Source organism: Stegastes partitus, unplaced genomic scaffold (assembly GCF_000690725.1).
Source record: "Stegastes partitus isolate 25-593 unplaced genomic scaffold, Stegastes_partitus-1.0.2 Scaffold908, whole genome shotgun sequence".
In the NCBI taxonomy this organism is placed as follows: Eukaryota; Metazoa; Chordata; class Actinopteri; family Pomacentridae; genus Stegastes; species Stegastes partitus.
The window spans coordinates 42,992-58,483 of record NW_007578639.1 but is presented as its reverse complement, the minus strand read 5'-3'; positions in this window follow the sequence as shown (position 1 = coordinate 58,483).

Here is a 15,492-nt window from a genome sequence, read left to right as displayed (position 1 = left end):
TGTTCTTTTTTTTTTTTTTTTTTCCTCCTTTTTCTGATTTTGCGTCTTGGCTGACTTTTTTACCTCTCGAAGAATTTGGAAAGGCTGTGAGATTTTTTCTCCTGCATGACTTTCAGCAGTGCTCCCTCTCTCTCTCTCTCTCTCTCTCTCTCTCTCTCTCTCCCTGTTCTTCTGTTGCTCTCTCGCTCCCTCTCACCCTGTGTCTGCTGTGGCTCCTCGCTAATAGATTTCATATGTTGCTGCAGTTGACATCAGTCTTAAACTATTTTACATGTGATCTGCGATATTTCCTCAGGAAATCTGTCAGATATTTATTAAAGGATAATAAAATAAACCTCCCTTGTTGTCGTTTTACCTTTCTATCTCTTGTTCTTTCTTCATTCCCCTTCTCTCTTTCTGCACTGTGTCCCCGTACACTGTCGTCCTGCTCTCAGAAGCTGGCTTCATTCTATTATTATTGCTCATGCTTTTTAAATAGTTTTTTTTTTTCTTTTTTTTTTTTTTCAGGAGACAATTTCCTTCCATTCACAAGAAATGCTGTGGGTCAGACAGCAAACAGGTTGGGCCTGTGTGGGCTGCTGGGGGTCTTCCCCTTCCTCTGTCTCCGTGGCCCATTGACTTTTCACTCTGCTATATCTTCTTTTCTATCGTTTAACAACCGCTTTTCCTCCTTTCATTTCCCATCGAGGAGCTTCTAAGGTCAGAAAAACGGCCTTATTCCGCTCCGTCTGACAGTACCGCATATATTCTGTGTTCCAGCTCATTACCGAGGCTCGACAATGTTGATATAAACCTAATATTTGTACATCTTTTTTTTTTTTGTGCATGTTTTCCTAATATTCAGCCTGTAATATTTGGTATCCTTGGAAACTTTGGGATCTCGACTACAATTTAGAATATGGTTGTATGGGTTTGAACTGTGTTTGGCTACACAGCGTGAGCTTGTAATGGCTGACCCACTGGCAGGTCATTAAAAGGCTAAACTATTCCTTGTCTCTCTCTTCTTTTTATCCATCCTCGCTTCCATTCAGCTGCGCAGCTCATGTCGCTCCATTCACATGCTTGTCAGGGACACATGGAGGCAAGCCACTGTCTTCTCGCTCTGCTGTTCCCTCCACCTCTTCCTCCGCCCCTCCGATCTGTCCCATACGTTACCTTACAGCACCAGGACCAGACAATCCAGCGTGCCTGGAGCTGCCTCTGCACGCAACAGGAGCAACACACTACCTTATAAAGACAGGTATTCACTTAGCATAAAGCACCGCTGGACAGTGTAAAAGTTGACAGACACCGCTGAGGTGATACAGCGAAAGTCACGGGTTTTGAACAGACGCCATGCCGTGAATACGCACTCTGGTCAGTGGCGGCTAATGCAGCACCACCTTTCTGCTCACGTTTGCAGCTACACACTCAGTTGTGTTGATGTGACTATGAGTTTGCAGTGAAGACACGCCCACAGACACAGGCTTATACTGTTCATACGTTACATTTAGGTTCCTTCTTCCTTCTAGCAAGCCTCCAAGAATCCACGTGTGAAGATTTGATATGAAGAGATAACCGAGGTTTGGCCCTCTGTGAGACACTTTCATTGCAGAATTATTGCTTTGAGAATAGAGTTGAAAGTCTGTATGTAATATATCAGTGTTGCCGTTTGTTTTCTCTCTCTGTCATTGCCCGGAACAGCAGTGATGGAAAACAAACACATCAGCACTTGGCATTCTGAACCCTTAAATTGCCCTCCCTCTATCCCTCCCTCTTTTCTCTTTCTCTTTCATCCTTCTCCCAACAGTACACTCACTCGGTTCTTTCTGGGGTCCCCTGGCTGTAGTACCCATAACTCACCCCGAGACACCAACACCCACACCATGCTCTCACTAACCTTTATAGAGCAGCCAAGACACAGCCAGAGAAGAGGGAGAGACAGGGCAAATACTTTCTCCACCTCTCTCTCTCTCTCTTTTTCTCTGGGCCTCGGGCTGGAAAACAAGAGGAGGAAGATGGACTGAAGGACTGGGAGCCGGTCCACGCTGGGCACCGGAGATCGAAACCAAAGAAAGGCTTGATAGATGATTTGAGGCACAAAAAAAGGGGAGACAAAGCGAGGAAATAATGGTTAAGACTGCAGGATGGTGTGATAGAGGCAATGAAAGAGGGCGAGACGGAGCAGATGTAGTGAGATAGCAATGGCAGAGGGTGCCTGTCTGTCTCCACAATCATCTATGTGTCTGTCTATGGCGGATTTATGTGTTTGTTTGTGTCTTCGTCCTCAACTCTGTCACTTCCGTAATGCATTCCATATTTTTTGCCGTCACCAGCAAGAGTTTACTGGCTTGATATAGCATTTTAAAGTGTCTTTTCTCTCTCCTCTCTGCGTAGCCTTGTCAATACAGCCTACTGTAACCCTTAATTCTATTGACTTCTATAGAGGCAACATTTTCTTTAAAACACATAGTAATTACACAAGTATGTGATACTTTAACTGCACACTCAGTCACACTGGGATCTTTTTGGTTTTGGGGTTATGGCTACAGTTGAGGTTGTTGCTGGAATCTGGATTAGATATGTGGCCCTGTGTTTGTCATATTCAGGTATACTTCAGTGCCGTGTAATTATGCGGTTTTATTTGTTTTTGGTGTTGTATCGTGAAGATAACGCTGGTGGACTGGCCGTTGAAGAGATGCCAGTAGCCAGCTGGATGGTAGAGACGAAACACAAAAGACACCAAAATCCACTGAAAACTGGATTAATTTTTAACTTGTCAGCTCAGCCTGCACTCCTACAATAGGTGGAATATCAAGTAAGCAGGCAACTGGTGCAACCCAAGAACACCAGGGGCCCCCAAACCCTGTCTCAACAGGCCTTTGGTATTTTGATTAATTGCTTAATTTGTCTCAAAATATGCTTCACTGGAGTGCAATACCAACTAATCACTCATATTATTACCTCATTGGGTTTTTTTTCAACGCTCTTGTGTCCAATCTAGTTTGAAGAACGCATTATATTGTGCTCAGATGGTGTATGTACTTAAATACAGTTTTGTTTCATGCGTATGATTTTGAAATTCTCCTGGAGGTTTCCATGGTGGTTTGTTGAAAAACTGACAATGAAAAAGTGATGCAGGGAAAGGAAGATTGTCACTGTAGTTGGGGGGATCCCTCTGTTAGAGAACATTTAATTATTTGCATGTTTTCTAATGAGGAAGCTGGTTGATAGCAAGTTTGCATCAACACACCCACAGCAACACATGCAAATTAGTCGAGATGCAAACTATACAAACTGTAGTTTCTGAAGCTGGACATCATGCTTATTAGAAGTTTGGGGGTGATCATGTACTGTGCCCACACAACGCTAAGAGGTCAGAATGTGTGGGGATTCATAGAGGCTCGAGTGAAAACTGTTTCCCAAAGGCCTCCGGACAGATGTATCTGGTCATTGGTCGATAAAAACTTCAGACAATCAGTAAATTTTTCTTGTGTGATCAAGTAAGGCTGCTGCTTCACACACTGCAAAAGGAGTAGAAAGATGATCGATGAGTAACTTGTGTGAGTATTTAGGAGTCCACTCCCAGGAGATGTCAGTAAGCACTCTATCTCAAGGAGGCTGACTGTGGTTAGAGGTCACTTACTGTAGTTTCCAGCTCGACTGACTGAGTATGGGCACGGCAGTATCAGAATTACTGAGAGCTGCATAACAAAGGGAGTGTTTAGAGAATGGGTATGCTGTATTGTTGTAAATGAGTGTGACTGAGAGGTTAGATACCATATGGCAATGAAGTCATCTGGCCTGGCCCTTCTCTGGAAGCCACACCCGAGCCCCAGTGAGAGACACAGGGCGCTGAGACTAAAGCGAAAACAATTTTTAATCGATTATGATAACCACCATCTAAATCAAGTCCCCTCCGCTCGCTTTTCCTCCCCTGCTGCACTCCTGCTCCACTCCCTCACCTCTCCCACTCTCATTTATTCCACCCGACCCCAGGGTATTCTGCTTTCTTGGCAGAACACCGGAGCGAGCCACCTGCAAAAACCCCCCCAGCTCTCCCCCTTAATCGCACATATTCACAAACACATGAATGTGCAACACACAAAACCCAATCAGTCAAGACACACAGCGCTCATTGCAACATGCGTTATGCGTGCGTGTACGGTGTGCACAAGTTTCCTCTGGAGAGGCTCTTAACTCTATTCCAAGATGTGGATTCGTACACGTGTATATTTTTTATCGGCACATCAGAGCCAGGCTACATGCAATTTTTTTTTCTTCTTATAAATAAATCCCTCCATTCAAGTTGATAACCTGCCTGACATGCATTCAGATCCCAGTTTCGTGGCTTCCTCTGGTTCTGACATGAGAAATGCATCTAAATCTGCCTTTCAGCACATCAGAATCGCTAACCTGTGAGACAAAACGGATTTTCCATCATAAATTACCTCATTTTTCTCAGTGGCCATCGTCTGCTCTGTTTGCTCTTTCTCTCTTCATATTCCCTCTCTGGTCTATCCCATTAACGGTGTTTATCTTTTACACTCCTCTTCATGTTCGCTTTCTGCTTTCTCTACTTCTCGTCCTTCTCATAGGCACTGATGGATGCCTGGATATTTAAACAAGACCCTAAACTGCAGAGTAAGGTCAGTTTTACCATTTACAGCCTGCAGGGAATGAAACCCGATCATAGTAATATCTGTGCCTGCAGGTGTCTGAGGCAGATTGTCGAAAATGTAACAGGATGGCTGTTGATTTGTCTCTCAACATCCAATCCAAGTTTCACATTATGAGCATCTGTAAGAGGCCTGAGATATAATCCAGAGTTGTGTCTCAGGATTCAATAATAATCCAAGCTGTGATAAGCACCATGCCACAGCTGCCTTACTCCTTCTCTACTGTCCCTGTGATGAATGCGCCAGAACCCATATGGCCCAAGTTACGAGAAAAAAAAAAAAAAAAAGAATATTACACTTTCCGTGGCTTGAAATGTTTAAATTCCACACTGTCATCTCTTGCAGGACCTGTATCTCTGTCTGGTGTACCAGAGAGGGGCTGCGCTGACAGGAATGACTGAGACGGCCTCGTAAATGGGTCACGTTGATTCGCCACGGGTCATGAGAATGAATCGAGTCAGTTTAGCAAAAAGCGAGGCTGAATGTCAGAGCTCAGCGGGCTTTTCTTCGCTGAGCCGCCAGCTCTGCGTAGTGTGCACAGCGCAGTTGTCGCAGGGCGCAGGGGGGGCTGACACGCCTGTGTTTGACTGATTATAAACCAGCGGTCACTGGGTAGTCTCACTGCTCTCTTTACTGCTCAGGACAGACACATGGTGCTGGTGGACGAGGCTTGTTATAGCTCATCCTGGCTGACTGCCCCGTCTGAATGGGCGCCCAGATTAGAGAACCTGTTTACAGAAGACAGAGGTGCACCTTTATTGTGTTTACTCTCGGCTCATCTGAAGTGTGCGTCCGTGCACACGCAGATATGACAAAGAACTCATCAAGCGAACAGTTTATAGCTAATCCTGGATGGGTGCTGAGCTGTCAGAGCAGGTGGCGCTTGATACTGTGCATACACAGTACAGTAGCATTATTATTTAGCCTGCCTCAAATGGGATGAGAGGGAGGCATTTTCCTTAATACGTCTCCCATTTGATTCTCACTGAGTTTCATAAAGTTTCAGGAAATTACAGTAACAGTAATGTATAATAGGCCATGTAAATAAAGTAAATAAAAATGCTAACAGGCTGCCGGTAATGCTTTTTCCCCCCTTTTTCAAATCAGTCAGTTATTTAGTGTAATATGTTAAAAGCTGCACAACTTCATATTTTTACCAATGGCTCACAACTTTGACATTTCTATGAGTGCTCAGCATATTTGTGTCTTTCCAATCACTGCTGCGGATTCCACTTTAACAACTTTAATGTTTGGCTCGGTCTCGCCGCTCTAATCAGCGTTGTTTTCAGCTCTTTTCAGTGGAAAAACCTCTGATAAACCTTCATTATGCTATTAAGGGATTTTCCTCAAAAGTACGCTGACATCCTCCAGGTGGCTGGAAACACAACTTGTTCTCTGTTAGATGCACAAATTAGTGCTCGTGCAAAAATGGAAACATAATTCTTTTTGCTGATATTTTTTGCTAGTTAGATTTTTACTGGGTGTGCAGGAGGTGACTGACTGATACATGCTTTGCTTGCTGTAATTGTCCACACCTGCTGCTGAGTATGTTCAATACTGTAAACAGGGACAACTATTTTATACTTGCCTTGACTCAAATGTTGCTGGTCCGGTAAGTACTTGCTGGATATGTTTTCCTGTAAGCATTAGTTTACGGAAGATACTGCACACAGATTCACTCATGCACCAGATTTAGGCAGCGTATTCCTGCTGCTTGCTCAGATTGTTAAGACTGTAGCTCCTTATGTCATGTTGCATTTGCATATCATGTCCATGTGACTGGCAGTCTTGTGAGCTGAAAGATATATAACCCAGAATCTCAAACATTTGACATACATCTCGAGGTTTAAACTTGAGTTAACAACTCTAAGGTGCTAGTGCTGTGTTAACCAGTTCTTTCTACTGCAAGTGCAAGTGGTTAAAAAGAAAAAGAAAACATTTCTTTTTCAAGATTAAAGTTTTTAATTACATTTATCCAAGGTGACCAATGTAGACAGTTTTGCTTGTTTTGTCCAACCAATAGTCCAGCAAGAACAAAGTTATTTTCATAAAGCAGCAAAATCTCACTCTTGACAAGGTTACTAGCACAACATTGTTCATAAATAAATTACTTTAGTGATTATTAAATAAACAAAGGATCAGAATTGTTGTGAAATGTATATCTGTCAAATCACTAATTGAATAATGGGTTAATCGGTTTAGCACTAGTTTAGAGTTCGGTGCAACAAAGCTGTAATTCCAGGTACTGTTTCATGTCTGGCCTGAACCATCTTTTCCACAACTCTGTCTTTTTTTTTATGCTGCAGGAAAGCAAAGATTGTTATGCATCAATATTTCTCGTCAATCTTGAACCACACAGTCAAGGAATTGTTTCGTGGCGACACTGTTTCACGCCGTAGGTCTGAATTCACAGACATTATGGGCAGAGGGCAGGGACTCTGGGGAGGGAGAAGATTTCATCACTCTTTGTGCTCCGTAGGTCTGCGTCCCACAGGGCAGCGTGGTATGTAATGAAATGGCTGCAGTACGGAGGAGAGCCGGAGCACAAGACAGTATCACAGTGACTCCAGCATTCCTACTGAAGCATCTGCTAAGGCCATTCAGACTGGGCCCGAGTCCGAACCCAAACTCCGTGAGTGGCTCTGGGCTTCATTCAGGGAAATCTGGAGGAGATTTCCCACATTGGAACGCCGGATGTGGAATTATGTCTTTCAGGTGTTTTTTGCTCTGATTGGTAGTCTGCAGCAGAAGTTACTCTTCTGATGTCTTACAGCAAGTAAGTATGTGAGGATGGATCTGTGATCATTAGAGCTGTTTTAGAAGCTCAGTGCTCACTTTGTGAACTGGAGCAGTTGCAACCACAGAAAAACCACATGAGACCAGAAGTAGTGACGCAAGACGTGCGCCTGAGCAAAGCCTGGGAAACTGTGTCACTGAAAGTGCAGCAGTGCATCTTACATCCTCCTCGAGATTCTTGTTTGCCTTGTAATGAAACATTGGGACGTTTATGTTCAGTAGTGTCAGCAAGTTACACAGTTTTTGTGGTGTGCAATCCCTGCTTTTGAACGGGTCACGTCTATCACTTTACTTTCAGTTCGCTGTACATTAACCAGCACATGATATTTTCAGACTATTGAACCCAATATGAAGCATATTTAGTTCACACTCTAATGTCTGTATGTAAGTCAATGCAGACGTGATTATTTGTTTGTCCGAACACATTCCTTAATTGGCCCACTGAATGATGCAATTCAGGACTTTTCTTATTAAAAGCAGGAGGATGTAACCACAGTAATACTGAAATTTAAGGCAGCTGAATAATTGGTTAGTTTTTAAAATGACTCAACTTTAAATCCTGGATTAGCTTCAGTTTTGGTAAATGGATGACTTTTGATGAAGCAATAAAAGACCGGTTGGTCCACACATTACTCCCACAGTTGAGGTATTCTTCCCATACTCAATGAAACAGTGGGCATACTGGCATCAGCTGGTGTGAAAACTCCGGGAAAGACACTATAACAGCTCACAGAGACATGAGGTGTTTTCCTTGGAAGGCGCAGATCACTGTGAGTCAACATTGAAACTGGCAGCATCTGGAAATAACACAATATCTGGAAAATTCTGTTATCACTACTGCCAAGTATGTGCCAGAAGCAGGGAGTTTTAGGTGTTTTTACAGTTTAATGGGCACAGTTCTTCTGTATACTATATGACCTTCCTCATTGTAGTTCTGTGTAAGAAATTGTCTTAGGCAATTTGATGCAGGTCCAGGGAAGGATTACATCTGAAAGTCCCACATCTGAACTTCTGCTCAAATAATTGTTGTGATAGCATGCGTATATGTGTGTCTACACAGTGTGTGATCGGGTGCATTTTTGTGAAGTGGTGACACTTTTGCGCTTGGGTGTGTGTGTGTGTGTACCTTGATTAGGAAATAGTAACAAACGTTAAGCCATGAGAATGAAGTTTGATACGTAGAATGCACGCCATGCAGATGAAATAAGTCACCGTTGGTTTCCTTAACAGGAAGAGGCATTGTGCAACGATACCACGATGAGTTGTGTTATGTGAGGGTTAAGAGGCCTCCCATTTGGCGTGGTTAACCTTGTGAACCCAAAACTCTTCAGCAGATTAGAACGGCGCGTTGTATTCAGCAACAAAAAATAAATAAAAATCACCAAAATTACAGTTATTATCAGGGCCCGAAAGTGTAAAAACAGATAATTGTAGGATTTTCCTCTCCCAAAATCATGTGTGATGTTAAATTTCACTGGAAAAATTAACCAAATATTGCTTTAAAAATTTGGTATTTCATCAAAATTATGATATTCTGTCTGACTTTTGTTTGAGATCACCAAAAATGTATGTTTGCCATGACAGGATTTTATGAAAACTAAATCATTCTGCAACACATCATGAGAGATCAACAGTCATGTTACAAAAAGTCTTAGATATTCAGCTTAACAGGGCTGAACTGCAGGCGATGTTTATGCATCGTGAATAGGAGACAAGTATCAGTAGTAAAATGTATGTAGGACCCCTTAATTTTTCCAGCATCAGTAACCAATATGGGAAAAAATGTATATGTTGATTCCATTTTCTGTTTTTGTTGTTTTTGTAAATTAAATATTTTTTAAAAATAGGCTATCATTATTACCATTATTATGATTTATGGAAATACAGTTCTGTCATACTGCACAGAACACATTTTTGAGTTCTCTCTACTTTCAGCTGTGGTTGTGCTGTTTCCATAGAGGTGCAGGATGTCATACTGCAGCAAGAGTAAGACCACAGACCCGAAGCTGAACCGAAATAGATAACAGAACCAAATACAACAAAATAGAATCAAATCTCTTTGTTCCAAGGATTTTGTAAAGGTTACCAGCGTTCATTAGAGAAAAAAGGAAGTTGTCAGCGCTTACAAGTAAACATGTAACGCATTAACTCTTGCATAACAGCGGAAAGATGCAGAATTGTTACAGACTGAGGCTTTCTTTAGCTTTGCTGAGACACTTATCGGTGTGACATTCAAATTAAACAGTAACCAGAAATCTGCCAGCGATTACAAACCAACTGTTGTACATCATCCAATCAAAAAACAAACAGTTGTGGATGAATAATAGTAAGAAAACATGCAGTTTATTTTATTCTGTTCTTTTCACATGAGTGGCCAAATGGGTCACCCCTGAATGAAATGCATTTACTGGATGTACATATATTAACGCCACATATACATCCATCAAAACATCATAAACGACACACAGATAGAAAGACAATAGCTATGAACATTTTGTTTTGATCTAAGATGAATTACAAAGCGAGAGCGAATTCACATGCTGAGAAGTTTTTCCATATTTTTGGGACAGCACCCATCATACTCATCAAAATAAGACTTTTGTGTCATTTAGGTGTGTTCAGGTTTATCTTTATGACTTCCTCAGCATTGTCTATCATGTCTGCAGGCAACACCCACGTACAAACACTTCACTAATTAAAGTTTGACACGAATCTATCAGGAGTGAGATAAGAGAAAAGTTTGCGTGTGGCGTAAACCATGACAAGAAGCCCGGCTGCATTTGTACAGATTACCTTGAGGCAATTTTGACCAATAAAACAGGATTAAGATCAGGGGTTATGATAACTGAGACCTTTAATGTTCACGATTAGTCGCAATTGTGGGGCCGCATGAAGCTCCGGGCAGTTTTCTAGGTTTTGTGCTTGTGCTAAGGTTCACAAACTTCAAAAACATACTACATATGAAGTGGAAACTTTGTCGGGATTTTGTATTTGAAGCTACTGCTCAAGTTTTCCTTTCGTTCTGCTCATTTGTCATTTTACAAATCATTGTGATAAGGTCTGAAAATCACCATGTTCGTTTACAGTTGGCCGCTCTGTGCATCTGCGTCTTTGTGTGATTACACAGACCCTCAGACCGAAACAAATCAGTTTTAGAAAGCGATAGCCGTATTTTTCTTCTTTTAACCTTAACTGGAACCTGTCGAAAAGGCAATGAGCAACATTGAAAAGTGCGTGTGAGGTTTCGTGTGAGACTGTGTGGTATGTATATCAGTGTGTGAGGGCATGGGTGTGTGTTTGCCTGTGAGAGGCCCAACGAGTGGGAGAGTCAGGCTCTGCTGGGACTCACAGCTGTTTCATGGTGCTGTTCCAGGAAGAGCTGCTGGACTTGTTAGTGTTTACTGGCAGGCAGTTTGTGTGTCTGTGTGTGTATCTTTGCGATCGATGTGTTAGGCTGGGTGTTGGTCCACTCTTGTTTGGCCTCTTCCTCAGCTACCCTCACGCTCCTCGCGGGTCTCGCTTTCGAATTTCACGTTACACGGTGGCGTCGAGCCAAGTCTCTGTCGTCCCAAAAACTCCAAAAGGGTGACGCGTCTTCTCTGTAACAGATAGTGTCATGTCAGTTCCAGGAGTCAGAGTCTCCCACTTTAACTTTTACCAAAATAACATCCAACAGTTTATCAGCTTCAAGACCCCCCTTCAATGGAAATCTCAATTGTTATCTTGCCAGCATGTCCATGTGGTGTTCTCACATTCTGGAAGATGCATCATGAGCAAAATAAAAAAGCATTTTCACTTTCCTTATCAAATACAACAAACTTAAGCAACCAATCCCATCAGCATTGCAGAGTGGAGCTTCCTGTACAAGGGTTTTTCCTCAGAATCAGTTTTTCGTTTGAATTATTGTAAAATTGCAATATTGCAAGTTGTAATGTTGAGGAGTTTTACAGTGTCTGAGCAGAGCTGCAAGTGAGCTGGTGTGGGTGAAACTAGAGGTGAGACTTTCACATTCGAGAATAGAAAACATTGGAAAGTCATGTCTGAGAAATTCAAAGGCATGAAGGGATTTTTTTTTACTGAGAAAATCATTGAAATGTGCAACTTGGAAAAACAGAGATGAGTTGTTAGGGAGTTAAATCAATAACCGAAGAGAGACTTTGAGCAAAGGCGTTGTGCCAAAAGAGCAAGCAGTTATTTAAGCAGTTTTAATCAACATTTAAGTAATTAAAAATAAGGTGAATCCGACTTTGTTTAAGGGAATCCCAGGATTAAAGGACTTGAGATATTCCTAGTACTGATGCAAATATGTTATGCTTAATGTGAACTGCAGTTTGTTTTTTTTTTAGATATCATGCTGCTAGTACACGCAGGCTTACATTTGAAATGCGCACACAAAGTTAACCTCTGTTGTCTTCAAGGCTGGGTCTGGGATTCTAGAGAAAGATTCTTGATATTCAGCAGTTTTGCACATTTACATAGAATGAGCCAGATTTACCGTTCCACTTGCTCCCTTCACACTCCCTCTCTGTCCTGTGCACGAGCGCTAACGTGCATGAGCATGAATGCGCACGGGACACGCATGAATAGTGCTGTGTGGTTCAGTCTGAGCCAGTTTGTTTGTTTCTCATTTAGTGCGCACACAGAGCGGAAAGCTAGCGGACCGTGAGGAGATATTCACTCAATTTGACATAATGTGTATTGGATTAGGATTGCATACTCTACCATTAAAGTTGTTTAAAGTACTTTGACAAGGATTAAGTTATTTCCTATTTACCAATTCTTTGATCAATACTTTTCATAATTACAGTCTTAAGTCTCAATATTCGTACACAAATCACATGCAGACAGTATCACATACATCCAAGGTCGGCACTGTGATGCTACGTCATGTTTACATTGAGAGACACTGTTGCTTTGCGCCATTTTTTCTTTGATTTTGTTTCTTTTTTTTTCTTTTCTTTTTTTTATAGCTGTGCAGTTTCACCGAATGGAAAAAATTCCCTTTGTCATATTCAGTTTCTTTAAGAGCTTTGGATTCTCCACTGCAGCATAAATAAAGTTATGGGATTTTCTTCTGTTTTTTTGTGACTAGGCTGCAAACTAGCGAGTCCAAAAGTCGGAGATTCTGCTGCTATTTCCTGCAGTATACACAGCAGGTAATATACAGCAGGTATAAAGTCCAAAACTCGTAACTACAAACTTGTCCTTTTTCCAAGCCTAATTCTGCCTACGGTATTTCACAGTGACAGAGACTGAGTAAATATTCCACTGAATATATGTCTACAGGAGAAGAGCTGTGTATCTATCATGACACTGTAAGTCCCCTCAGTTACTCCTCAGCCCCTCATGGGTCTTGTCACACTTTGAAAGGCCAGAATACCAGACTAAACATGGTGAGACTGGCCTTTCTCCCCACTAAGCTCGGAGGTGTCTGGGCCAGGTGCTGATGGACTCCCTTGAAAGGTGTAGTTTTTGCACACGAGCGGGGTTGTGCGTGCCTGCCGTCCTGCAGGTGATGTGTGGAGGAACCTGACACCTCGCAGGACATGATGTCAGTTGGAAGTCAGAGTGTTTCGGCGTGACAGAGGGGGTTTGCCGTTGTGTTGGTTCTCATGGAATGCTGAATGTTTCTCTTCACTTACCGTCCCTATTTTCACTGGGTTTCATGTTCAAAGGAATTTCCCCAGAAAACCCTCTGCGTTACACAAAAACCACAAGACTTGTGTATGTGACTGCTCGTGTGTTTGAATGGGTAAGTGGTCTGGTGGATGTGGGGGCGTTTTTGCATTTCTGTGCTTTAGAGGACCTAATGTCCACTTCAGACTGGAAAAATGAGGAAACTCCCACACAATAAGGACATTCTGTTGTTCATTTTGTTGTAAAGTTGGAGCTACAGTCAGACTTATTGTAAAGGTTAGGATTACAATTCATTTAAAGTCCCTCTTTTGTTGATTTAACCCGCAGAACTCTATGTCCATGTATAAAAGTTGCATATTTAGACTTTTTTTTTTTCCATGGAAATACTCGCTTCCTGCTTTAAGATTGCCCTGATGTAACTCTGCACTGCTGCTTTCTCGAGAATGCATAGATTTACATCGTCTCTGCAACTTGCTCCTATTCATTCATTGCAGCTCAGCACACCAGCTCACCTATGAGTCTTACCATTGAACTATTCTATGGTGCACGTTGTCATGTTGGAGGAATTTAGTGATACGTGTTTAAGCTGTAAACAGATTCTGAAGGATTAATTCATAGGTTTGTTGTGTATGAAACCCCAATTTTTAAAGGTGGAAATGTCCAGCAATGGCGCTGACTTCTTATTTTGCCCATGTTTTGTTTTCTAGCATATAAAAGACACCATCTGGACATGCTAGCAGGATGAAAAAATGGGTTTTCACCAGAGGGAGTCTTTGAAAATGGGCTATGAAGTCTTATTAGTCATTTTAATGATAGTTTTCTACACGTTATGATAACGTTTTTCTCATTGCTAAGATTCCGCCACGCAGCAGCATCCCTTTAATGAACCTTCAAGGTTAACCAAATTTATTTGGAATACGCAGTCTCACCATGAAATGTGGAAAAGCTATCTTAATCCAAAGCCCTGAAATGTATTAGTTTCACAATAACGGCTATAAAATTGTGAGATGCCTTCTACAGACCTTCATCCACATGAGTCGCAAGATTCACAAACATGATTAGCAAGAGTTTTTCTTTTTTCTTTGCTTTGCACATAAAAAGAGAAACAAAGTCGACATTAGGAGGTTGGAGGGGTCGCAGTGGCAATAAACAAACTCATGACTTTCAACCAAGAGACTGCAGTTTGAGTTCTGTGTGGGACAATTCTTGTTTCTCTTTTTTTTACATTTTGTTGCATTTTCAGTCCCTGTTTACTTTGGTTTATGTTATAAAACTACTCGGTTAAGTTTAGGCAAAAACGTACTCGGTTAGTTTTCGGAATAGATCATGGTTTGGGTTGAAACACGCTCGTGCAAACACCAACCACAGTACGCTGGTTGTTTTCTAGGTTGTCAGGGTGATGAGTCCTGCCATGAAAATAGTCTGTAAAAAACATAAACATCTTACAATTTTACAGCCTTTTTTTATGAAAATATTACATATTGCACCAGGAACCTACAACACATCTTGATGTGTCGAGTGCACTGATTTGGAAGAGAAAGCAAAGGGCTGACATTCAAATTTCCCGTTGAAAACATTAATCATTATTTACAGACTGTCTTGGTTGTCTTGGCTCCATGTCTTGGTTCTCGCTATGCTGATGCTTTCTTTTTTGACCTGACAGCTCATGTTTCATGCCTTTTCTGATTCACTGACATTACTGCTTTCTCAGATCTTATCACTGTCATCAGAACTGATAGAAACAACAGCCAAACCTATGACAGTATGACCCCAGTTGAAACACAATGAAAATCGCCACTTATAGCTGCATCATTTGGTGTTTTTGGCCAACGCTGACATATTGTCACCTTATGAAGCTGTTATGTTAAACGTGTTAGCAAACAGTGGCACATCCAGCAGACACAAAAGAGCTTCAGCATTAATTGGGACCTATGTTTCTGGCCATGTGATGAATGTAAGTCCAATAACAACTCTTCTTTCCATTCCAGGTTGCCACCAAAACCAAATGTCTGGCTACAAAATCCTTCTTTCATTCATCGGATCACTTCTAATTTTGGTTCTAGCAGGGAGTATATAGCGGGTCTATCTAAAAGCAGGTGTCTACTCTTGCCAGAAATTATGCAGATGAGAGCGGTGAGGCGAAACAATAAAATGTAGAACTCCAAAGAGGTGAAAGCTCTGCACAGCTGAACATTTGGCTGATAGCTTTTATGCATGTTTGTTATTATTATTGTATATATTCTTTATATGTAGTTATTGTTTTGTCCTGTAGTTGACGTATAGAATAAGACACTGAAACTCTCTGGCCTGTAGTGAAGAGATTAGCTGTTTGAAAGGGCTCTCCTCAGTGACGGACCTAACAAGTACAATAATACAGACATCTGTGTGTGTGTGTGTGTGT